Consider the following 27,883-nt stretch of genomic DNA (forward strand, 5'->3'; position numbering starts at 1 on the left):
ATGTATTTGTTTGAATATTTTTTTATTATACCTAAGGCACCTACTATGATAGGAATTGTTTCTGTTTTTAGATTCCACATTCGAGTTATCTCTATTTCCAGGTCTTTGTATTTTGAAAGTTTTTCCATTTCTTTTAGAGAAACGTTGTCATCTGCTGGTATTGAAACATCAATTAGAAGGCATTTTTTTCCTTCATGATCTTTGACAACTATATCTGGTCTATTTGCCTTAATTATTATTATCATTATTAATTGGTAATCTGGCAAAATCGTTAGGACACCAGGCAAAATGCTCAGCAGTATTTCGTCTGTCCTTATATTCTAAGTTCAAATTCAGCTGAGGTTGATGTTGGCTTTCATCCTTTCGGGGTCAATAAACTAAGTACCAGTGAAACACTGGGGTTGATGTAATCGAATAGATCTCCTTCCTGCCAAATTTCAGGCCTTGTGCCTTTAGTAGAAAGGATTATTATTATTGCAGTTTGTGAACATTAATGTCTTGACTTCTATCAATGACAAATTGCAATATATAACAGCCGTAAACCATGTATGTCTTGCCTTCAAATTACTTTGACATGTATCCTATTTCATGTGTGCATAGAAAAAAAAAAACGTTAGAGGAAATGAAAAGACTTTGTTTTAACCTTATCAATTAAGAGTTACAGTTTCTGGAATATACATGTTCTTTTTCTAGATTTTTAGGTTTTACTTAATGTTTGCTATAGTAACTGGGTAGATTCTTCCTGTAATTACTTGGGAAGTTCAGATGTATGTGAGAGGGGGAAGGTAAAAGTTCCTGCAAGGAAGGTGAGATTTCTTTCATCTCAGTATCAATATCAATATCTTTATCTATCTATCTATCTATCTATCTATCTATCTATCTATCTATCTATCTATCTATATATATATATATATATATATCTTCTGTTTTATGCTTGTTGCTGTTACTGCTCCTTCTCCTACATCATCTCTGTTTGAACAGACCTATATAGTGTCATCAGCTGCCATCAAGTCATTATTGTCACCAGCAAATTTAACCACAGCAATCACCGTGGCTACCAATATGGCCGCTACCATTACTGTCATTAACACTTCCTCTACCATCATACTATAGCTGGCATCACTTCATCCACCACACTGTATCACCACCATTTCGACTACCTCTTCTCCTTTCGTCATCCACCATCTCTCTGTCACTGCCGTTTCCGTCATCACTGTCACCGTCCTCATGACATATGTCACAACTATCACCGTTCTCAATTTAAAGTGATACAGCAACCAAGAAAAATCCTTTGCAGCTAGAACAGAGAATTGGAGACAAACAGACAGATACAAATGTACACACACACACACACACACACACGTACACACACAGATAGATGTGTAAAATAGATAGATAAATACTGTAGGATAAAATAAATGGCTCTCTACTCTAGTCCAACAATATGGGTTTTGGTTTAAGTGTCCAGAACTCTGTTCGGCATATGCAAGTTGGCTTTTAAGACTAACAGTAACAAACATGACCAGTGAAAGTAGGTGACAGAGCATTGATAAGTGGTGTGTGTGTGTGTGTGTTATATTTTAGTATTTATAGAAGGTGAGAGTTGTTTTCTGACAAAAAAAACAGAAGCTTCTTCATTGGACTTTGGACAACAATATTAAAAATTATTACAAATCAGACTTTAAGAAGTTGTTGCATATTTTCAATGTTCCACTTATAAACTGTATCTGTAAAGTTTGTGTTTGTCAATTTCTTTCTTTGCTTTAAAATCCTAGCTTCTTCAGACTGTGACTTAAGCATTTAGTAGCATGATGAAGTGCACCAATAATTATTAGTTTGAGTGTAAATGCATAATCAGAGTAAGAGGAGTTGTAGCTTTTGAAACAATTCTCTACAGATAGGCGCAGGAGTGGCTGTGTGGTAAGTAGCTTGCTTACCAACCACATGGTTCCAGGTTCATTCCCACTGCGTGGCACCTTGGGCAAGTGTCTTCTACTATAGCCTCGGGCCGACCAAAGCCTTGTGAGTGGATTTGGTAGATGGAAACTGAAAGAAGCCCGTTGTATATATGTATATATATATATATATATATATATATATATATGTATGTGTGTGTATATGTTTGTGTGTCTGTGTTTGTCCCCTCAGCATCGCTTGACAACCGATGCTGGTGTGTTTATGTCCCCACAACTTAGCGGTTCGGCAAAATAGACCGATAGAATAAGTACTAGGCTTCCAAAGAATAAGTCCTGGGGTCGATTTGCTTGACTAAAGGCGGTGCTCCAGCATGGCCGCAGTCAAATGACTAAAACAAGTAAGTAAAAGAGTATAGTCTTCTCACTGATTGTGGGAGAGAAATTTTATCTTTTATCTTTTACTTGTTTCAGTCATTAAACTTTGGCCATGCTGGGGCACCACCTTGAAAAATTTTAGTCAAATGAATCAACTCCAGTACTTATTAATTCTTTTGTAATGCCTGATAATTATTCTATCAGTCTCTCTTGCCAGACTGCTAAGTTATGGGGATGTAAACACACCAACACCAGTTGTCAAGTGGTGATAGGGGACAAACACATACACAAAGATACACACACATATACACACAATGACACACATACGCACACAATGAGCTTCTTTCAGTTTCCGTTTACCAAATCCGCTCACAAGGTCTTGGTTGGCCCAAAGCTATAGTAGAAGACACATACCCAAGGTGTCACGCAGTGAGACTGAACCTGGAACCATGTGATTGGGAAACACGCTTCTTACCATCTGTTCACAAGTGCAATACAACAAACCTTGATGGCTGTACATAACTTTTCTGCCCCAAATAAACTGTGTTGTCTGGTCTGTTATGTTTGCACACAAGCTCTGAAGGCTGTGCAGCCAACCTAAAGAAAGTTTTGATGAAAGTGCAGATAATTTGTGACTTCCCCTCGTATATGATTTTAACAACAACAACCACATATCACAGTGGGGTATGTATACATGCATGTATGAATGAATGAATAAAAGAAGATGCATTATGGTAGATATGAAGTTGGAGCTAACATAACTATTACAAATTTATCTGGCTGAAAACTTTCATTCATTATCAACCATTAAGGAAAGTGGAATCACTGTTAGTTATAATGAGTTCAAAAAAACTACATTTTCTGGTTTCTCAGAAGGTCTTTTGATGGTATACACAATATGAATTTCACTTATCCAAGTCAGATATTGGCACTGGTTCTGATGTATTATAATATTAATATTACTGCGATATTTCATATCTTTCAAATTATATAGTTGTCCAATATGTTTTCATAAGTCAGGAAAAAACAGACATTCTTTATATTAGGTGATATAGAATGGCTGTATTATTTATATATTATTATTTCATAACAGCTGGTTTATGTTACTGAACAGTTTCGTGTTGAAAATCCTCTAAAACTGGACATGGCGAAAACAGACTTTTCTATTCCGCTATGTCCAGTGATTGTTAATTTACCTCTCTACTTCTGGAAGGTTTCCAGCATGAAAATGTCAGGTAACATACATTGACTATGTTTGGAGCTATGAGACTAAAGCATTATGGTAGTGTAGTAAGCAGCTTGCTTCCCAATCACAAAATAAATTGTAATAAAAATATGTTAGTTAAGTATAACAGATGATAAACAGTATTAATTTATGGAATGATAATTGACAGTCACAGGCACAAGAGTGGCTGTGTGGTAAATTGCTTGCTTACCAACCACATGATTCCGGGTTCAGTCACAGTGCATGGCACCTTGGGCAAGTATCTTCTACTATAACCTCGGGCCGACCAAAGGCTTGTGAGTGGATTCGGTAGATGGAAGCTGAAAGAAGCCATATGTATATGTATATGAATGTTTGTATGCATATATGTACAAGGGTTGGACAAAATAATGGAAACACTTAAGATTTCATATAAATTTATTTTAATATGGGGTAGGACCGTCTTTGGCACTAATTACAGCTTGAATTCTATGAGGTATGGACTCATACAAAGTTTGAATTGCTTCCAAAGGAATTTTTGTCCATTCTTCAGCTAAAAGTCTCCAGTTCTTGTAGTGATGATGGTGGAGGATATTGACACCTTACTTGTTTTTCTAAAATGCACCATAAATGTTCAATAATATTGAGATCTGGGGACTGTAGTGGTCAGATAAGATATTCAACTTCCCTAGAGTGTTCCTCGTGCCATTCAGTAACAACTTTAGCTGTGTGAATTGGTGCATTATCATCCTGAAAGATTGCGTTTCCCTTTGGAAACAGTTCCACAACCATAGGATGAATTTGATCATATAAAATGCTTAAATAGGATGACATGTCTGAGAAAATAACATTCTTCCACTGCTCTAGGGACCAATTCTGTAGGTTTTTACTCCACTCTAAACACTTTGCAACATTTTTTTTTTTTTGAAAGTAGCAGCCCTCCCATGAAATCTGGCTTTGTGCCGCTCCTGGCAAACAGATTTTGTGGAAACTGGGTTCTCAAGGTGGTCATTAAGCTTTGCAGTAATTTTGGGAGCTGTACTTTTGTGATCCTTTCTAACAATTCGCGTTAGAGTCCGACGGTCCCTATCTGAAAGTATCGGTTTTCTTCTGGAGTTTTATTTTGATGAGAAGGTTTTTCCCTCTTTCTCAAAGGCTGTCATTACTTTCAAGACAGTACTTCTTGATACACCAAACATTTCAGCTGTTTTCGTTATGCTAACGCCTACCATATCAGCACCCTCAAAATCACTCTGTGTCCTGCATGGTGAAGGTCAGATTTGAGGTCCAGCTTTGGACCTTGGTATCCCCCTTGTTTAACAATACAAACAACTCAGACAACTTCCAAATGAATATAATGGTATATTACACTGTACACAATGTGTACAGGTCTTGCACATGCTACATGTACTCATTCCATATCCCCACACCCTGTAATTACCAGTACTGGGGTGCTTTGTTGAATACATCTGGAGAGACACTGCTCAACACACCAGTAATTATGTTTATTTTCTGCTTTCTCTCATCACTACACATTTTAGCTTTTCTATTTCTCTAAACATTCTGGCTTTATTCACAATTAACAATGGGGGCAATAGTTATGAGTAAAATGGGCTCATGATCCCATAATTAAAGTTTGCCTACTGTAACATGCACTTACCATCTTTGCTTATCAAGCCAAAACAATAGAAGTGGCACTGCCACTGGAGCAGCTTGGAAACTAACATGCACCATTGGTGCAGATTTTGAATTCACCTTCAGTTAGTCACAGCAATACTAGAAACCAGACATTTTTCCGTATGATAATTTTTGAAACTACCAGAATGCCATAATAGGTTAAACATGGAATGTTCCATAAGTGACTGTGATAATTTGCTAAACTACTGGCTGTGGTGAAGCAAACCACTCGTTATCATAGATGTTTACAGATTTCCAACCAGTAGCCATTATTATATTTCCTGTATCAACAAGTAACAGTATCGTATAGATAAAACAAATCTTCAATGAAGCAGAAAATACGTCAACTCGAGCTAACACTTAATCAAACAACAGAACAATTGTCTCTCCATTATAACCATCTGGTGGACATTCTTTGTTTTGCTTTGGTAGTACCAAGTGAGTCTAATACTGACAAAGCATATGCACAGTTGTAGTGAGCAGCCAGCTAAAACTGAAAACATCACCAGTTTGAACATGGACCTCCTCAAGGTAACACATTGCTATTCCCTATCTCTTCAATCAGAATTACAGTAAATATCAGTAACACACAGTGGGGCAAATATTATCATTCAGTGAAGTGAACAAACATATTTACAGATTACCATACAGTAATAGTGTACAATGGTACTTTTTACCCCACTTACTGTTACTAATATTCACTTTTTTAAATTTTCAGAATATCTATACCCTAATAGAATGGAGTTGCAGAAAAGGCATAGTTACACTATTGGCTTCAAATTGCAAGTGATAGCATAAGTCAAGGAACATGGTAACAAAACAGCTGCTAGGCTTTTTGGACCACCTCCAGTGGAGAAAATGGTACGGATGTGGAGAAAATAGGAGGATGAACTACAACAAGCTGCAAAATGGAAGCATAACTTGTGGAAACCAAATGCAAAATGGCCCGAACTTGAAAATGAGTTGAAAACCTGGGCTGCAGATAACTGGAACAAAGGTATAGTTGTGTCAACTAAAGCCATAATTTTTCAAGCTAAAGTTACAGCAGCAGCAAGTGGTCATTATGATTTCAGTGGCTGTGCAAGCTGGTCTTTTCGTTTCATGAAAAGAAACGGATTGGCTATGCATACAAAAACAAGGATAGCACAGAAAATGCCAGAATAATATGAAAACAAGATACTGGAATTTCACTGATTTGTGATACATGCAAGACAACGCAGCAACTACAAATTCTGTCATATTGCAAATATGGACAAGGTGCCACTGATATTTGATGCTCCCTTGAACAGGAATTTAGATGCTAAAGGTAGCAAAACAGTTACTTTTAAAACAACAGGACATGAAAAAACACACGACACCATAGTATTGGCTTGTTGTGCAGATGGCACGAAACTACTACCAATCTAAATAATTAAAAGAAAAACATTTCCAAAGGACCATTTTCCATCAGGAGTTGTTATTCACGAAAATGGCATAAAGTTATGGTTAGATAAAGTATTGCCAAAGTGTCCTGGTGCTTTATGCAAAACACCATCCCTTCTTGTCTGGGACTAATTTCGTGCACACACAACTGAGAGTACAATAAGGAGGGTAAAGAACTTAAACACTGAAATAGCTGTCATACCTGGTGGATTGACCTCCCAATTACAACCCCTGGATATTTCAATAGACAAGCCTTTCAAGGTACAAATGAAAGAGGAGTGGGATAATTCATCTCATTGAGGTTATGGCCAAAATATGTGTGCCAAACCATTTAAAATACATGGGAAGAGACAACATAAAGGAACTTAACAGTAATAAAAGATAAGGTTTAGTGAGTAAATGACATGCACTACGGCAAAGTCAGTCTCGGGCCAAGTGCCAAAGGCACGGAGCTTGCTAGGATATTCAGGAATTTTTCAAATGTTTCATGAAGCTGATGCAATGAAAAAACAGTGAAACCATAGGAAAACTGGCATAATACCCAGTGCTTCTCCAGGGTGTATAGGCGTGGATGAGCCAGTAACCAGTTGCAGTACAGTTTTTCTGTTTTGGGCAGCAAATAACAATATAAACTGTTCAGACCACACCACCCCTGTGACCTCCACCATGCCACTTAGCATGTCACTAACCCATACTTTGGTTAACTGTCCTAACCCTTATTTTGGCTGTTTGTTCTAAGCCTTACATGGGCTAACTTTTACACTGGCTAATCATTTATGTGGACTTTGCCCCCCCCCCCCTTGCAACACTCCACATGTGTCTGTTTGTCCTATGGAAAAAAGCTGGAAATTCCTCTTACGTATAATTACATTTTCCTGCATATTCCATGATAGTTTTAGTGTGCATCTTATATGCCGCAAAATATGGTATATATCTTTGTTGGTGTTGTTATTTTTATGAGGCAGAAAACCAATTAATTGTCTTTTCTTTTTTTAGGAGTGAATTATCATCCATGTTTTCATATCATTTTTTTAATTCTAGGATGAGCTACATGAGGTTTGCAAACAGCATATTTCCAACTATCTTAATCCTATGCGAAGCCTTCTATGACATAAATTCAATGTTCTAGGATCTGTCCCCACTGGTTCTTTCCTGATTTGCTGTTTTGTCTTGTAGTCTTCACTGAAAAGTTACTTTTTACCACCCAGCACAAACCATTGACTTTCACTACATTTTTATATACTGCACAAATCACAACTTGAACTTCTTCAAACCTCAGATGGCCAGCTTTTCAATGCAGTAGTCAAGGTCTCATGTGTGTCCATGGCAAAACATTCCACTACTTCCACAGTTTCTTTACATTGAAGTTATGGAGGAGCATTCAAGAATCTTCAGCCACTGTGCAACTGCATCCTCCATTGTTGTAGTGCATAAGAGATAATATCTTGGTTGTCTTCGAAACTGAAGGACAAACAATTTGTTGCCGTTGCCAGTACCGCCTGAGCGTGGCCGTTGCCAGTACCACCTGACTGGCCTTCGTGCCAGTGGCACGTAAAAGCACCCACTACACTCTCGGAGTGGTTGGCGTTAGGAAGGGCATCCAGCTGTAGAAACTCTACCAAATCAGATTGGAGCCTGGTGTAGCCATCTGATTTCACCAGTCCTCAGTCAAATCGTCTAACCCATGCTAGCATGGAAAGCGGACGTTAAACGATGATGATGATGATGAATACAATGAAATAGATATACAATCAGGTGACTGCAAAGGTTGACATCTCAAACTCACAATGTCTCTGATATTTCAATATAAAAGCACTTTTAGATGTAACTTTGTCTCTTTCTTCCAACCGTCTTGAAGGACCTGAAAAAAGTTGATGAACACTGCCCTGTCTTACTGCCACGTTTAATATAATTTACACGAAATTTTTAATTATTAATCTATAAAAGAAAACGTTTGCTGTCATTCATTGTATTCTTTTTACAAGGAATCAATGTCTTGAAAAGACAGACCTCCAGAAAATTCTACTGTCTTTCAGTAACAACAAGAATTTTTAGAAAAATACTTTTACATCTGTATATTTTTTTTTATGGTAGCATTGGTAGGATATTTTGTTGTGTGTTGGATCAAGTGTTTGTACAGTTGGATGCTTTCCCTACTGATAAACTACTCAATCAAGAAGTAGGAGTGGAACATATTTGGTTAATCAAGTAAACTAGAACAGTTTTGTGCTTGCCCAGGGACACATCAAAATTGATGTAATAAGAAAGGAAAATTGTTGAAATTAACATACACACCACCACCACCATTATCATCATCATGGGTTTATTTCCAAAGGAATTATCTTAAAACAAAACTCCATCATCCTCAATACCTCACCCTTCCTGCTCATTAATGAATTCTGCTTCCTTCTCTACATTGTTGTCTAGACAGTTACCCCTCTTACTATAGCTGAATGTTGTTGCATCATTTAGAAATATTTGTATCGCACAAGAAACGTGTGTGTGTGTGTAGGATTAAGATTCCTCTCAAATATCTCTTGTTCTTGTATGCTAGCACCTTACTTGGCAGGCTTTATTTGCAAAGAAGAAATTAAGAGCACTTCTCAGATTGGGAAAAGTTACTGCTAATCAACACTAGGTGATAGTTAAGATGGACAGCTGGAAACTCTTGGCATTCAGGCCCCGTCATCACCACCAAAATCACCAACATCATTATCATTGTCATCACTGCCACCACCACTACCCTGTATTCTTTTCTTTATTGCTGATGATGTTTTAAATTGGTCAGTCAAAGAGGTGTTTAAATGCGGACAATGCTGAAGTATTTAAGAGACATTAATGGCACTGAGCATCTAAGTAGGAATGGCGCCAAAATGTTTTAGATATAGAATGTGAGGACATGTTTAGAGATATTGTTATTACTGAAGAGATTAGATATTGTGATGTTGTGTTTAGATGTGGGAATTATTGTGGCTGATCCCACTGTAATTAAGTATGGATTGTAACAAATTGTTTAGATATGGATGGTTCCTAAGTGATTAAAAATGGATTTGTGATAAATTGTTCAGAGCTGGATGATGTTAGTTAAGATGTTTATATTGCAGCACCAATGGAAATGTCTTAAAGCAACAGAACAAATAATAACATAAAAAAAAAAGAAGAATTAACAGATTAAACTTCGTTGTTTTGTAATGAAAATCGAATCAATAAAATGGTTCAATTATGAAGTAAAGTAGATATTGAATGACTTTCAAAATACTCGAAATAGCTTAAGCTCTTTTGCTCTCCGGAATATTCCCGGCTCCATTATGATTGTTGAACCCTACTTCTGAACTTTCCTACACTGGAAGCTGCTCTTCTGGAACACAATTTAATCAATAGGGAATTCTATCTATTTAGTTAGTGGATGAGCATCTCTCATATATGTGTATCTCTATTTTTCCCCTCTTTTCCCTTTATGTCCATATCTGTATATGTTGTGGCTTTCTCTCTTTCTTATGTGTATCTCTCTGTCTTTCGTTCTCCACACACACACACACACACACACACACATGCACACACATATCTTGTTTTCTTCTCAAACATATCTTTATATTCCTTTACTCTTTCTTCATCTTCTCAGTCCATCTTTTTGCTTATTTTCTCTGCCCTTCCCAAGCGTCCCACCTTTCTAATGTGTTTCTTCAATTAAACTACCTTGTTATTTATCAATATATCTATCTGCCTGCCTCCCCCCCTTCACACACACACACACATTCACAAATACATAATGTACTCTATCTTACCATTCTATCTGCTTCATCCTTCTCTTAAGAATCTTAAAAACTCATCTGTTTGTTTACTTGTTTGTTTAATTATTTTTGTAAGTATCTCTAAAGTGTGTATATGTGTGTATGTGTATGTGCAGAGGTGATTAGCATTTGGTTCCAAGTCAAATTAACTTCCAATATCTCTGAATACCATTTACACAGCTGTAAACTTAAAATAACAACTGCTGAAAACATTCTTTAATTCATGCTAATAATACAAACTGAAATCAGTTGACAGCAATGTGATATCAAAAGTCTCTTTGTATTTCAGTCTGTTTAGGGTGATATAAATGATATATTCATTACTTTACTCCTACACACAGACTGTTTGTATCCTATGCTTATCCTATTTACGGATAAGGAGTTAATCAGCTGTATATTGAAAGTTGTAACAAAACTATTCTACACTTTAGTAGTGGTGGCTATAGATAAATATTGAAGGTGGTGGCGATAGTAGTAGTAGTGATGGTGGTAGTGGTGGTGGTGTTTTTGGTGGTGGTGGTGGTGGTTGGGGTACTTGTTTTTTGTTGTAGTTGTTGCATAACTCCTGTGGTAAGTCTTGACTTAACAGAACTATGGTATAGCTGTTTCATTTAGTGGCAACCAGGTGGACCTGGGTTCAATTCCACTGCCAGTACCTTGGACAAAGGTGTTCTACTATAGCCTCAGGTTGACCAAAATCTTGTGAGTAGAATTTGTAGACTGAAACTGTGCAGAAGCCTGTCATATTCTGTGTTTGTTTTGTAGCTGAGTAGAATCATTTCAAACACACATCAACTATTATATTTGATTTATGTCATACATCTATGGCCAGTCCATTGTATTTCAGATGCTGTGGAACAGAGTATCAGTGACTGAATTATAGATGAAAAACAAAAGGATTTCAAACTGAATAATGTATGATAGTATTTACAAATTGAAACAAAAATGAATATAATGTTATACAGTGTTTTAAAATGGATATCATGATGCAGTTATTTCTACTTCAAATGCTTGTTCTCAGATCAAATTCCTTGCCAAACAAGTAACTGTGCGCTTGTAATATTGGGTTGTGGTGGATTTGATGTTTGCTATTCCCACCACTCATTCATCTGGCTCTCAACAACAAAGACTTTCTGTTATTATGGCTCAAAATATTTCTCTTCTTCCCTCTTCTGAGTTTATCTGTTACAGCAATATTTTCCCTCACTCCCATACCCCACTAATCTACCACGCCAAAAATATATTCTGCCATTCAAACGCCCCTGATATTTTAAGAAGAACCTTTAATTAGTTGCAATTCCACCTGTTCTGTGATGATTACTTTTAACCCATCCTTGAGAGTTAACAAGTGACTGAAACCGTTCTTCATTGGTGCTTGTACCTCCATGCCTCATAGATATGTAATGACCTTGAGCATCATAAGACAAAATCATTGTCTTTATTGTTGTGGTTGTTACATTATGATGTGCTAAATCTCTAAAGACTAATATTGTAAACCAGTTTTGAATCTCAGTTTAGGAACACTCTATTTATGTCAATAATGTTATTTGGAAAAGCTTTTCATTTCTTATCTCGTACAAATTTGAAGCTTCAAGTCTGTTAAAAAGGAATTATTTATTGCTTTAGAAAAAAGAAATGTTACTATGTTGTTGCTTTGCAGTGGAAACTTATTGGGTTTTGTATAAAGACAGCTCTTCTTCCCATGAGATAATGTCATTATTGCCAATTCTAAGGAATCCTCTACATAGTCATTCTATCTACTAGAGATAGCAGTTAGATTTCCTTCAAATCATAATCTGCTGTCTTAAGAAATGACAGACACATTTATTAACCTTGTCTGAATAAAAAGACAATTTGATCATGCTTGCAATGTCTCTGATCACAGGTCTGCTTGATAAGGATTGACCTGGGGCTAAACTACAACAGCGGCTAGAGCAAGAAAATTATGTAACACCATAAAGTATATTAATTTGATTCTATATAAAAATAGATATTTAGTCTTTCCTTATATTAATTTTGGTGGTTTGTCAACCAAAAGACTATGATTGTTTTATCTAGTGGGATCACTGACCCAGCAAAGCTGAATTCAGCCTTAGTGCTGTTAGAAAGTATGCATGCTCCCTCACTTATATTGCTTTTATATCATTAGATACCTGAAGTGGATCGTCAGTAAGGTAAACATGATAATCAGTATTCCCAAATAATTTAGACTAAGAAAGTAGGTATGGTTCTAACTGGATCAAGATATTGTACATCACCCAATTAGATTGAGTCACTGTCATTTATTCACCAAATTTGGCTTTAACTTTGAATTATAAACCCCACTTTGTTTGACAACTGTATTTCACACATAGCTTATTAATGCATGCCACGCATACATGCATGCACATGCACACACACACACACACACACACACACACACACACAAATATGCACACACTTGTGCCTTTTACAGTCCTTTCTCTTCACTCTTCTATCTGAAGAGATTTTTTTTTTTCCAAGATTTTTCTGTACCATATGATTCTACCATACTTCTCCATACCATACATTGTGAGTCAACTCTCTTCAGCTTATTTTTTTTACCTCCCTATAGAATTTACCATGTCTTCTTGGACTTATTTCCAGATGTGTAACTTTTGATAGAACTTACTTCTCTATTTTCCTGTCTCTTCCATCACTAACCCTTACAAATACTCACACATCTGAATCTAGTGGTTCCTCACCATATTATGGACATTCCTACCTCCTGAACTTTGCACCAGTTGTATAATCTCTACAGACTTTTCATCAGTGTTGTATTGTGTTGTTTTTAGATTTCTTTTCTCATAGAACTGGTCATTTTTTTTTATATCAATATACTGTGATTTATTTTCTCCAATTTTCCTATTGTTTTACTCTAACTTCTCTCCTCAAAATTGCACCTTTCTCTTCTTTTTTGCTTCTCTTGTTCACTTTTTCAGTTTTTCTTTTTTCCTCTTTCTGTTTATACACTTTATATCCTGACATGTGTGCCCACCTTCATCACACTCCTCTCATGTCTCCATGTGCCTCATTAATTTTCTTCTTTCACATAACAAACTAACTTTTTTTTGTACCAGTGTTATAATTACTCTTTCCCCAGTCTTTCTCTTATTTTTCTCTCCCTGGACTCCAAACTTTTCTCTCTCTTACTTTCATTTCTTTGTACTTACCTTCCTTCCATGCAGCAAGCATCTCATGCCAATACTTTTGCACACACTTCTATCAGACCCTCTGCATACCCTTTTACCTCACACTTGTTCCCACTCCCTCTTTCTCACTGCCATGCTTCCCCCCCCCCAGTACAATTGCATACACACACCGTCATCCCTATTTTCATGCTCAAACACTTCTACATGTATACATACACTCACTCCACCAAAAAAATATGCACACATGCACCATTCACCCCTTGTTCCTATCTTTAAACAGATACATTCCTATATATGTACACACCCACCTTTTCTCTATTCTTAACTTTCACATAGAACTATATGCTCACCTGGCCCCTAAATCCTCACCTGTTTTTTGCTTCTTTCTTTCCTTTATTCTCAACTACTTTCCCCTCTTTTTTACCAATTTCATTCAAATTTTACACATGCACTACTTAGAGCCCATGGAGTGTCGTGGGCCAAAACAATTTTCAACATCTTGCTTAATGCGAGGCTGGAGCAATCTCTTATACTGTTTCGGTATTATGTGTCAAAAGTGAAGCAATAACATCTCTATTGTAATGTGAAATAATAGTTTCAATATTATTAGTGAAACTATTAAAAATGAAACTATTATCTCAGATTACATATATACATAGATACTAGGCTTACAAAGAATAAATCCTGGGGTCAATTGCTTTGACTAAAATTGGTGCTCAAGCATGCCACAGTCAGATGACTGAAATGCGAAAACAATAAAAAAAAAACTATGCCATTTTAATCCTGAGTGACACCGGGTATCTCTGCTAGTATATATATATATAAATGTAAATGCTTTCCCAAATAAAACTGAACTTTATTTTTGAAGCTCCAATGAAGCTATAGGGTAACTGATACCAGGGCCCAATTAAGAGTCATAAAGATCCAAAAGCACTTAAAAAGTTTTGCTGTCCCCATAAATTAAAATAAATAATTCAAAATATAAACATTAATAAACCATAAAACACATTTTATTTTTCAAAATGAAACAAAACTAACAGTGAGATGGAAATAATATTTATTCTTGTATACTGCCACTTTATTTATATTTGAAAAGTTTTCTCTTAGTTTTTTTTAATTGCAGAATCTTTGATCAGATCCCCAAAATTAATCTTACATAACATATTTGCTTCCATACTCAGTAGAGACAAGGCATCCAGCACTGGATGCTACACAAAGCATTCAACCACAACTGCATTGCATCTTAGAGCAGAAACAGCTGTAAGCTAGTGAAGTTAATGACAGTTTCTTATTCCCTTGCATTTTACTTTCCTATATATGTCCCCTGCTCAATTCAGGATCAGAACATATAGGTACACTGTGGCATAATTTCTTTTCCTCAACAGGCCCTGCCCTGTTTAACATTGTCCCAAAACAGATAAAAGCGGAAAAGGATCCTATCAGCTTTAAACGGAGTCTAGACAGATTTCTTCAAGGAATACCAGACAAGCCACCCATACCTGGATACAACTCACTCAATAAGAACTCACGACTTGAATGGACCATAAACAAAACTTGACTGTAAAAAGGATTTGGATAATCCTATCAGGTGGTGCTATTAAGTTAGACATGGCCTGGACCAATCTTTGGTCGAAACATATCTAAGTTTATCTAAATCTATATATATATATGTATATATATAGGGAGATGTACTTGCATAGCAAGTGACCTGATCTGAGATCGTGTGCTGGAACGAAAACAATTGCAGCGTGGAAGGTGTTTATTAGTCGTTTGATTCACTTCAACATTTAAATTTAATTTGTCAAAATATTTTCGTTGCTTTGAGACCGTGACCTGTTCACTGACAAATTTACTTAAAATGGGATTAACATAAGGGCCCATGTGTTGTGTTCTTAGATTCTTCCTTTCTCTATTCCCTTTACTTTGTAAAGTAGCAGTCAGTCAATGTCAGCATGACCACTCTTTCAGACAGGCTGTTGTTGAGATATCTAAGATAGTTTTGCATCAAGAAGCCGATGTCATGTAGTCAGTCAGATCAAACACTTTCAGAACAGCTAACATGAATATGAAGATGATATAACATATCATTCATACTCTGCTTTGAGTTTCAGTGTTTAATCATTCCTTTCTAACTTCAACTATTTAGTTGTGGATATTATTGTCTTGACACTTTAATTTTAAGACGTATAAATGATCTGCATTTTAAAGTAAATAGGAAGTTTGCGGCATGTATTTATTTAGCTACTTTATTGAATAAGTTGAGCAACTATATTGATATAGAACAAGCCAAAACGAGAGGGCTTCTATATGGCCACAATTGCTAGAAACTGAAGCCAAATCTCTCAGGTGTTACATCCTACTGTCTTACGGAAAAACACTTTGGATGATTAATCCAGAGTACACAAGTGCTAGTAAAGAGTGGAATAATCATGATCCAAATACCTTTGATCATTGGTGTGCTTGATCAGTGCCAACCTGGGGTTAAATGACAAAAAGCAACATAGATATAGCAGTTTCTTCACATCTTTTAGTTGTTAGGGGTATATGTACACGCATACACATGCACGTGCACGTACACATACACATGCATATGCAGGCACACACACACACACACACACACACACACACACACACTCACACACACAGACATATGCATGCACACACAAATAAACATAGGGAGATATTACTCAAGCACTTCAGTAATTATTTCTGTTTACTAAACAGATGGAGGTAATTTAAGCCATCAATATAATTAATCTAGAGTGACACAAATGAAGGGAAATAAATTTTAATTGCTAAGAATTAAGACACTCAAGATTTTTGCGGAAAAATGGACTGGAAGTTGTGATGTGTTTACTTTCCCCTAAGGCATTAGTCTTGTAAATAAATCAATACAACTTCAACAAAAAAGTGTGAGCTAGCATACTTAATATAATAAACTGAAGAATTTTAATTAATTAAAATTTCACCCTTCTTGTGGAGATTAATCATTATCTAAATGTGTAATTCTGGACCAAAAAAGGCAGAGGAGATAACCCTGAAATTTTAATTAAATATGGAATGCAGTAGAGATTTTTAGTAATGCAGCAACAACTTTGGACATGTTTCAATGTTAGTAGACTTCATCAGTAATACAATATCTAGCCATGACCTTGAAATGTTAAAATGGCTAGAGAGATCTTTTGTCTTTTATCATTATTTTTTATGTTTAACTCCTTGGACTGTGACCATGCTGGGGCATCACTTTTAAGGGTTTAGTTGAAAAAATTAACCTCAGTACTTATTTTTCTGTTGGATTCTTTTACTATTTAAGAGTAAATTGCAAAATGCTAATATATAACACACACAAATAGATACATAAATATATGTGTGTGTGTGTGTGTGTGTGTGTGTGTGTGTGTGTATAAGGGGTGAAAATTTGTATTATTTTTTAATCTTTGTCTGAAGAATTAGTGATAGGAGATTCCATACAAGCATTTTTCTTACATGTATACTTTTGTAACTCCTATGTTGTAATGGAACGGGATTAAAAATATACTTAATTTTTCCAGTCTTTTGTTTTGACACTCATATATATGTATATTTATATATATATTGGGTCATCCCATAAATAATTCAGTTTTTAATACTTCCTTTATTTTTCAAAATTAAAATTAACTTTGTTTATTTTTTAATCTAAGATATACTCTCCTTCATTTTCTACAATGCTCTTTCATCTATCTGGCAGACTTGCAAGGCCCCTCTTCCAAAATTCACTTGTCCATGACAAAAAATACTACTCCAGTACTTTTCTGACCTCGTCTACAGAATTCATATTTTTCCCATCCAAATGATTTTGAAGATTGTGGAATAAATGATAATCAGATGGGGCAATATCCAGTGAATATGGTGGGCGGAACATCATTTCCCATTCAAACTGCTCCAGCCTCTCGAATGTCATCCTTGCTGTATGTGGCTGAGCATTAGACTTAGTAAGTTTGTGTGGAACCCATTGACCCAATTTGCTGACTTCTATGATGGCACGCAGGTTTTGATGAATGGTTGAATGACCAAATCCAAGCTTCTCTGTTAGTTCCTCAACAGTTACAATGGAATTTTGTTCCACCATGGTTTGCAGGACATCCTCGTCTAGCTCCACAGATCTTCCAGGATGAGGCTCATCTTCTAGGCTGTAGTTTCTGGCTCAGAATTTCTGGAACCACCGTTGACACTGGCTTACACTTATTGTCCGATCCCTATATATTGCATTAATATTCCTTGCACTTTCCGTTGCATTGTTACCTTAACTGAACTCATAAAGCAAAATATGCTGAATATGCTCCTTTGTCACTTCCATTATAGCTTTGAAAAAATAACTGTTAAAACTGAACTGCACTCTTCAAACATTGCACTAAGAATAAGTACAAGGTAAAATTACCACCTGCTCTTATAGCAAGTTGATGCAGATAGTTTATCCCATCCCCCTCTGACTTTTAGTTTGTGCAGTTGATAAAGCCACATTATTTATAGAATGACCCAATATATATATACATATATTTTTATGTAGTCAACTGCATAAAATATTACTGCTCAAAGAAATTTTTGAAAGAGTGAGCTTGACTTTCTCTGACTTATGAACAACTGACCAACTATATATGCACACACACATTTATATATAAAACATAAGCACATATCACATGGAGAAGAAAAGCAAGAACAGTAATTTGAATCAGTCATGATGAAACTGGTGTCAAAGTAGGGTTAACATTAAACAGTTAAACAAGTCACAATGGCAACAATCCAAAATTTAGAAAATAAATTCTTTTAAAATTATTATTAATATATATTTTTTAATGGGTTGACACAGTGAAATCCCAGTTGGACACAGGCAATGCACTGGAGGTCATATCAATCTGACCTTTGACAGATATGGTAAGTGACAACTCCTGTCATGTGTCAGTGTTATTAGACCTCAATAAAGCATTGTCATTTCATGCGTCTGCCATACTGCAAATGAGAGAAATAATATATGAATATTGAAAGTGTTTACATCTACTGGAGTAAAAACACAACAGAAAACCTGAAGGAAATAACCCAGGGATATCATCAATGTGGAAAATAAATAGAATTTAGGAAGTAAAATAATTTATATATTTAGAAGCCTGAATAATATGTAAAGCTTTGAGATAGTCACTAGAATTGGAAGAAAAGTTGTGGTTTTTGCCAATATAAACCAGTTGGGAAACAAAGAACAGGGTTTTATATTGGAGTGCAATGAGAAGTAGGAGAGAAAATAACATTTCTCCTCAACTCAGAAGCCTTACCTGAAACTTTATCTTGTATTTCCTCTTATGGTACATCAATATACACGTCTTGTTTATATTGTCTGACACAGGATGATGATATAGGACCATACTGTATATTATTGTACAGGGGTTGAGTGTATCAAGTACATTTTGACAATCAGAACATGTTGATTCTGCTTTGCTTGTTCATCTCTTAATATATTGTAATCTCAATGTTTAAATATCTGAAATGAGTTGTTAATAAGAACTTTTTTTCTTTAGCTTTTTGTGAGGTATTGGCATAGCTCTGTGGTTAAGATGCTTACCCTACTACCACATGGTTTTGGGTTTTCACTGTGTGGTAACTTGGGCCAACTAATACTTTCTGAGTGAAATTTGGAGATGGAAACGAAGAGGAAGCCTGTTACATCTATACAGTGAGCTTCCTCATGTGTATGTATGTTTTCTGTATATCTTCACACTGTCACTGCATGAGCAAAAGCAATCTCTTATAAACAACATCTTGTAGCTTAGTAGTTTTGTCATGCATAAAGACAAATGGAATAAAAACTCCTTACCTAGAAAATTACAGTAACAAGAAGGACATCTGGCCATAGAATACTGCTTCACTAACTCACATCTAACCAATGCCAGCATGGGAAGAGTATATATTAACTCAGGAGTGGCTGTTGTTGTTGCTCTTGTAATTTAGAAACGAATGCACCACTCTAACATATCATATTTATAACTGCACCACATCTTGATCAATTTAATTTCTGGTTATTATCAGGTGCAGTTTTTATGTGTGTGTGCATATTAGATGATGGTACTTTCCAGGAGTATATAACCTGACGATTGTTGGAAATCAAATCAACTAAAATGGTGTTGATGTAAATATTCCTTTCTACTAAAAGCACAAGTCCTGACATTTTGGGGGTAGGGGACTAGTTGATTACATCGACCCCAGTGTTTCACTGGTTCTTAATTTATCAAATCTGAAAGGATGAAAGGCAAAGTCGACCTCAGTGGATTTTGAACCCAGAACGTGAAAACAGATGAAATACTGCTAACCATTTCACCTGGTGTGCTAATGATTCTGCCAGTTTGCTGCCCTTTTAAAGCAAAGCTGACCTCAGTGGGATTTGAAATCTGAAGGTAAAGAGCCAGAAGAATTGTCACTATGCACTTTGTCTGATGTGCTAACAATTCTGCCAGTTCACCTAACTGTGTTGATGTAAATATTAAAAAGCAAAAAAGTGTTTTGTATAATATAACAGTCACCAAAATTTGTAATTGAATGAGTGATGCAGGTTTCCAAAGATGGACAGAACAGAAGTCAGTCATCGGCATGCTTTGTTGATGCTCAGTAGTGTTGAATCTTGTGGATTTACTTTCAGGCCATTAAGAATGAAATGTATAATTTTCTTATACACCAAGTTTGACAGTTGCTAACTCTAATGTTTTATCCTGACAATTCTTTGTTTTATAACATTGAAGAGTTACGTCATCACCTTTCGAAATGCAATTCATGGTGTCTGATTATATTGTGATTTTTCTCTTGTAAATCAATGTTTGTGAATCCATAGATAGATAAACAATTTGTGTTGTTTATGAATATGAGTTCTGTTGTGGAACCAATGCATCCCAGACAGCTCAAAACATCAATGAGGTATTTTGTGAAGAGGTGGCGAATGAGCTCACTGTACATTGATAGTTTGAGAAGTTCCAGTCTGGTTATTTTACTCTTGAAAATCAGCCCCATGGTAGACCTGAGATCAAGGTGGGTGATGATCAGCTGGAAACTGTAATGGAAGTGGATACACCTCAAACTACATGTGAGTCAGCAGCAAGGTTTGATGTTTCGATTCCAACTGTATTGGACCATCTGAAACAAATTGGCAGGGTAAAGAAGCTGGACAAGTGGGTACCACACGAACTGAACAAGCATCAAATGACACGCCATCTTGAAACTTGCTGTTCTTTGCTGTCACGGCATGAAAGCAAATCATTTTTGTATCATATTGTTACATGTGATGAAAAATGGATTCTTTTCAACAATAGCAAGTGTTCTGTATGGTGGTTGGCTAGAACGAAATGCCAAAACACAGTCCAATAATAGAATATTCACCAAAAAAAGCTAATGGTGTCTGTTTGATGGTCCAATACTAGTGTCATCCATTACACCTTCATGAGACCTGGTAAGTCAAATACAGCGGATGTATACATCAACTAATTCAATGAAATGATGAGTGAACTTGCAATTAAACAACCGAGATTGGTCAATGGAGACAGGCCAATCCTCTTGCAAGACAATGCTGACCACATGCTGCGCAAAGAATGCCACTCCAGTTATAGGAACTGAACTTGGAAGTACTCTGTCATCCACCATATTCACCAGACCTTGCACCGACTGACTATCATGTTTTCCAGGCATTAGACAACTTTTTACAAGGAAAAAACTTAAAATCTGAAGAAGAGGCAAAAACAGTCTTTCGTGATTTCATCACCTCTTGCTTTCCAGAATTCTTTGCTGCTGGCATAAATAAGCTACCGATAAAATGTCAAAATTGTGTTGATAATTTAGGTGCATACTTTGATTAGCTGCATTACTTTTTGTTGAGATAAAGTGGAATAAACTTTCAGTTCAAAATCGGACATTTCATTCTTAATGATCTGATAGATACCAGTTTGAAAAAGTTAACAGGCATGGCTGTGTGGTTACAAAGCTTGCTTCGCAATCACTGATTTCAGGTTTGGTTCCTACTACATGGCACCTTAGGTGTCTTCTACTACAGCCCCATACTGACCAATTCCTTGTGAGTGAATTTCAGTGACAGAAATTGCATGGAAGCCTGTCATTTATATATTTTTGCAATCATTGAAAAGTGAATATTCAAATAACAACGACCGAGACCTTTGGCAATATGCTGTGATTGAGAAGACCCGTTGAGCCAAGTGAGATCGTAGCCATGGCTGATGCCAGTGTCGTATAACTGGCCCATTCAACTGTCAGGCAATATGCTGTGCTTGAGAAGACCTGTTGAGCCAAATGAAATCATAGTCGTGGCTGATGTCAGTGTCACCTGACTGGCACCAATATCGGTGGCACGTAAAAAGCACCATTTGAGTGTGGTTAATGCCAGTGCTGCATGACTGGGTCCCATGCTGGTGGCATGTAAAAAACACCCACTACACTCTCAGAGTGGTTGGCATTAGGAAGAGCATCCAGATGTAGAAACTTTGCCAGATCAGATTTGAGTCTGGTGCAGCCTCCCGACTTGCCAGACCTCAGTTAAACTGTCCAACCCATGCCAGCATGGAAAGCGGACATTAAACAACGATGATAATGATGATGAGGATGATGATTGTGTGTGTGTGTTGTGTGTATGTAGCCTTGTGTCTGTGTTTGTTTCTCTCAACACCACCTCTTGACAACCAATGTTGGTTTGTTTACATCCCCATAACTTAACGGTTTGGCAAAAGAGACCAATAAATAGAATAAGTACCAAATTTTAAAAAATAAGCATTGGTGTTGATTTACTTGACTAAGCATTCCAAGGCAGTTCCCCCAGCTTAACCACATTCCAGTAACTGAAACAAATAAAAAAGTAAAGATAATTTCATGTTAAGAGAGTTAATCTCTAAATATTTCCTTATAGAAATTTACCATACTTCTCAAATTTTATAGTTTTTCTGTATTTTCAAAAAAATTTATGTTTTTAACTTTTACTTCAAAGACATATTTTCCTGTGTTGGACTTAATTCATTCTGGCTAAAGGAAATATTGAATTTCCTCTCACACTTCTTCTCTTCCTTCTATCCACCTCCCCCTCTTCCTGGCTAACTTCTGGAAAAAAAAAAATTCTCAAAGATAGAGATAAAGCAGTAAGCCTGCTTGCACCTGTGATTTCTTTTCACCACCTTTCAATGTCTGCTGGAGAAGAATTTGTGTACTGTCTCTATCAAATGTCAGGATCAGAAATGAGAAAGTATAGGATTGCTAAGATATCACACAGTATGTGACTTAGACACAGTATGTCACTGAGTTCAGCAGTACTTAAATATCAAGTTAGTTCCCTTACTATATTGCAGATACCTTCCTTCACTTTCACCACCACCACTGCCACCACCACTATCACTGTCACCAAATTCAGTTGCCACTTCACAAATGGTTCTAAAATAAGGGTCAGCTAAGTCTAACCCCAACATCATTAACTAGAACTGAGAAATGAAAAATGGCTTCCTCCTTTTTTGGTGGGAAATTGATACTTAAGGGGCTATCATTGCCCTTTTTTTCTAAATACCTCCATTTAAAGGGAAACAGCTTGATAACAGAATCCGATTATTTTCATAAATGAGAAATTATAAATAAAGAGTAAGAATATTTTGTAACAGAGATGGGGTATATTTTTTCATGTAGGTTAAACCCCTCCTTCCATAGATATAGCTGCACTACAAGCCCCAACCCCACACTCACCACTTAGAAGCCAGTCTCCAGACAAATTGACTGAAAATAGGACTGACTTAAGAAATTTACTGTTGCACTTTTGGTGGTTTACTTCATCTGCTGGAAATAGCACCCAATTCTCCTTCAAGTTACACTCTGCATCTTTTAAAAAAAAAAGGTAACACTTAAAACTGGGATACACTGAGCTTCAGAATAAGATGGGTTGGTCATGAAGTGAATCATCAGCTTCCAACAAATAAACTTTGCATCTGCTGTGCTTTTTCTCATATTTCATCATCATCATCATTTGTTTTAACATCTACTTTTCCATGCTTGCATGGGTCAGACAGAATTTGTTGAGGTGAGTTTTCTAAGCTGGATGCTTTTTCTGCTGCCAACCCTCACCTCTTTTTCCAAGTAAAGTAATATTTTCTCATGACCTAACATGTTTCTACAGAAGATTAGAAATAAAGGATACCACTCATTTGATGATTACACTTTCTCACAACTAGCACGTGTGATGTCAAGGCAAGCAGACAGCAACACACACACATGCATGCACACACACACATCAGTTCACATCTACCAAATTCACTCACAAGGCTTTGGTCAGAAAATACTTGCACTAGGTGCTATGCAGTGGAACTGAACCTGGAATCACAGCCATACCAGTACATTCAAATATCAATGCATTCATGGCTCTATACATTCTCATTTCAATGTACAACGATATGCATTACTTACAAGAACTGCATGAAGTTTGGCTAGCTCAACCTTCTCCCAGTTCTTGCGGGGAAACCATACACATTGAGTGGTTCTAGCATGCAATGTAATTGATGGATGAAAGAGTGAGAAGGGGAGAGGAAAAGTGGCCCTAAAATTTGATTGGCATATTATTAACTTTAGAATGATCAAAGACAAAAGATAACCTTGGTAGGATTAGAACTCAAAAGTAATGATCTGGAACAATTACTATAAAGCAATGGTTCCCAACCAGAGTCCATATAAGATTTTTCTGTTAAAATTTAGCAATAAATTGGTTATACTTCTACAATATACGAAATATGTTTTCGATACTGTTGTGTCTGAGGAGAGTCATTCTCTTTTGGTGCCTTATAATTTAACACACTCACCAGTAAAATTTCCACTTTTTTCTTTTTTATTCTTCTAAAATTTTCATTGTGTCTTGCAACCTTTTCAATAGTTTTGACTCTGTCCATTACTCACACTGCGTTCCTTTTTGTTTGTTTATGTGTATGTGTGTGGATCAGTGTGTTTTTTATACAATTCCTGATAATAGCTAATTACAAGTACATACCAGTACATTCAAATATCGATGCATACATGGCTCTGAACATTCTCATTTCAATGTACAATATATATGCATTACTTTCAAGAACTGCATGAAGTTTGGCTAGCTCAACCTTCCCCCAGTTCTTGAGATATAATAGGATGTTTTAAATATTGAATGGTTATCGGGAGTGGGGTCCATAGGTAAAAAAATGGTTGAGAATCACTGCTATAAAGCATCTGTCCAACACCATAATGATTCTGTCAATCGCCCCACTATTACAAGAAATTGATGCTAATACACTGTTTGCCACATGATGTAACTATTAATCTCTAATAAATATATTACAGATCATCAACTTTTCAATATGGCATCAGGAGCTAAATACTACAATATCAGAATTAATATATTGATTACGCATATTGGCACAAGGCCACAACTTTGTGGTGGGTTAAAGTCAGATCACCAAAAGGAATTAACATACATTAAGATAACTTTATATATAAAAAAAAAATGTGTTGATAACAATAAGTTTTAAATAATAACAATTATTGATGTTTTTGGATACAAGGCATGAAGCCAATTTTTGTTGGGCAGTGTGTTGTTGTTGTTTGTTCTTCAGTCCCAGATCTATCCTAACAATGTAAACCTATAATCAAGACATTCTAATTATAACCGTTCCCATCATTTATTCATTCATTCTGTAAATTCTGATATTTACATTGAAGAACAATTTTTTAAAAGTTTGCATTATGGCTTTGGCAGAGGAAAGGCAGTGTCCATGACCATTTTTTTAGAATCTCTAAGATTGATGGAAGGAAAAAAAAAAGTTATTTTCCAGCCAGAGACCCAGTCCAAATTGCTGCAAGAGAGTGGACTCCACTAAAGATACCCAAGAGATATAGTAAGCTATCCTGAACATTATTGTCTCAAGTTCTAGGACTCAAGGGGCCAGTTCCCATGGTGTCTAAGAGACCAAGATCACACTTGGTCATATGTCTTCACCCAAAGAGATATATAGTGATATTAAATCAGATGAAACATTTAGTTTACTTCAGATCAAGTAGAGTCCATCAAATGAGCTTCAGCACAGTTTCTATGCACCCAATCTTACTCACAAAGCTTACTACATCTACGAAGGCTGTGACAGCAGAGGATATGCGAAGGCTTGAAAGAAATGAAACCAGCATACTCTGTGCTGCTGGATGTGCAATGTCAGTGTGTTTGTACAACAAAGTGTAAATGTTTTGAGAGGCATCATTTGTAGTATGCAAGAGAAAAGACTGCACTGGTATGGCCATGTGATGCATATGGAGGAAGACAGCTGCATAAAGAAGTGCCAATCTCTAAATGCAACCGAAAATTTGGAAGTGGAAGACCCAGGAAGACATGGGACAAATCAGTGAGAAATGATTGTCAGATGTTGAGCCTCACAGAGGAGTTGACAGAGGATTAAGACAACTGAAATTTGCTGTGCTTTAGAAGATCCACCCAGCTAAGTAAAGTCCATGTTCGTTCCCCCTCCCTCCTCCACAACACACCCATACACACCACTGTTGTTCCCCGCCTCTCTTCCCTGTCACACATCTACCTACCTGTGCATACGTTCCAGCTAAATCCCTTCCTCACAGCATATCCTCCTGACCACTCCCTACCTCTACCAATGTCCACTCATTGCAGCCCCTTCCAACCTCTAGCTCCCACTTCTTTCGAAATCCTGTGAACTCACTTACCCACTCACTCTCCCCAATCCCCACTCCACTTCAATCCCAGGGTGCATGGGGAGGGGGGATGCCCCTCCCTGTCACATCTTCACTATCTCTCTCTTCCTCTCTCTCTCTCTCTCTCTCTCTCTCTGTGGTAGCCATGTTTCTTTTCTAACGTGAGTCATCTTTTCTGCCCCTCAGTACTATTCCCCCACCAGTTCAGGAGTTTTGTCCTACAACAAGTGTCATGTAAAAACACCCAGTACACTTTGTAAAGTGATTGGCATTAGGAAGGGTATCCAGCCATAGAAATTATGCCAAAAACAGACAACAGAACTTGGTGCAATCTTTTGACTTGCCAGTTTCTATCAAACCATCCTACCCATGCCAGCATGGAAAATGGATGTTAAATGATGATGATGATGAAAGCTTGGGTTGACCTAAGGTTAAAATTAAAGACACTCAGTCAAGGTGCCATGCAGTGAGATTGAACTCAGATGCCTATGGCTACAAAGTCAACTTCATAACCACACAGCCATACCTAAACCTACAGTTGAATATTCTGCATTACTTTAAATAATTCATCTGTAGAATGCAAGCTTAATCCTAACTTAGAATTACAGCAGAATATGAGATTGAAGGAGCCAACAAGGAAGTTTCTAATGTTTATTTCCAAATACTAATAACATAATTTCCTGGTGAGACTCTTTAAAAAGAACAGGAATTTATGTCAGTTGATTTAGCATTGGTATCTCATTAGCTCAGAGAAAGGAAAGATACGGTTGACCATGTTCAGGAGCTGAACATAGAACTCAAAGGTATCCAAATAGACAAGGCAAGCCTCCAAGTCTGTGTTTTCTGTCTTCTCTGCCATCTCTGCCACCACCACCACTACCATCACTACCACCACTTTTATTTGTAATGAATGTTTATCATTAGCACAAGGTCATAAATTTATCAAATAGAGAGTATTCAGTCAAAGTCGATAATAGTATTGGTTTCAAATTTTGACACAAGGCCAGCAATTTTAGGGGAGGGGTAAGTTGTTTACATAACTCCAAAAGGATGAAAGGCAAAGTCGACATCAGCAGAATTTGAACTCTAAACGTAAAGATGGGTGGAATGCTGCTAAGCATCTTGCCTGGTGTTCTAACAATTCTGCTAGCTTGCTGCCTTAAAAATAATGATAATAATAATCCTTTCTATTACAGGCACAAGGCCTCAAATTTTGTGGGAAGGAGGCTAGACGATTACATTGATCCCAGTGTGTAATTGGTACTTTTTTCATTGACCCTAAAAGGATAAAAGTCAACCTTGGCAGAATCAAAGGCAGGTTAACTAGCAAGTTAGTTTTTGTTTGTGGCAGATGTTCAGGTGCAATAAAGACTGCAAACAAACAGGAAACAACTTCTATCTCATTCCAGGGTGAAAAACTAGAGGTAGTCGATAGCTTCCGCTATCTGGGCGACCAAGTTAGTAGTGGGGGTGGGTGCGCTGAAAGTGTAGCTGCTAGAATAAGAATAGCCTGGGCAAAGTTTAGAGAGCTCTTACCCCTGCTGGCGACAAAGGGACTCTCACTCAGAGTAAAAGGCAGACTGTATGACGCATGCGTACGAACAA

General features: G+C 36.7%; 1 protein-coding gene and 1 long non-coding RNA gene across 2 annotated transcripts in view; one reads left to right on the top strand and one right to left on the bottom strand.

Annotated features, from left to right (window-relative positions):
• The window catches only part of LOC128249275 (uncharacterized), a 48,812-nt gene extending 44,985 nt beyond the window's left edge, over window positions 1–3,827 (bottom strand). Inside the window, exon 1 of the long non-coding RNA XR_008265365.1 lies at window positions 3,728–3,827. This is a non-coding gene — a long non-coding RNA (uncharacterized LOC128249275). The remainder of the gene's footprint in view (window positions 1–3,727) is intronic.
• LOC106881088 (uncharacterized) overlaps window positions 1–27,883 on the top strand; it is a 465,749-nt gene that overhangs the window by 58,031 nt on the left and 379,835 nt on the right. The window lies entirely within an intron of this gene.

Source organism: Octopus bimaculoides, chromosome 13 (assembly GCF_001194135.2).
Source record: "Octopus bimaculoides isolate UCB-OBI-ISO-001 chromosome 13, ASM119413v2, whole genome shotgun sequence".
NCBI lineage: Eukaryota > Metazoa > Mollusca > Cephalopoda > Octopoda > Octopodidae > Octopus > Octopus bimaculoides.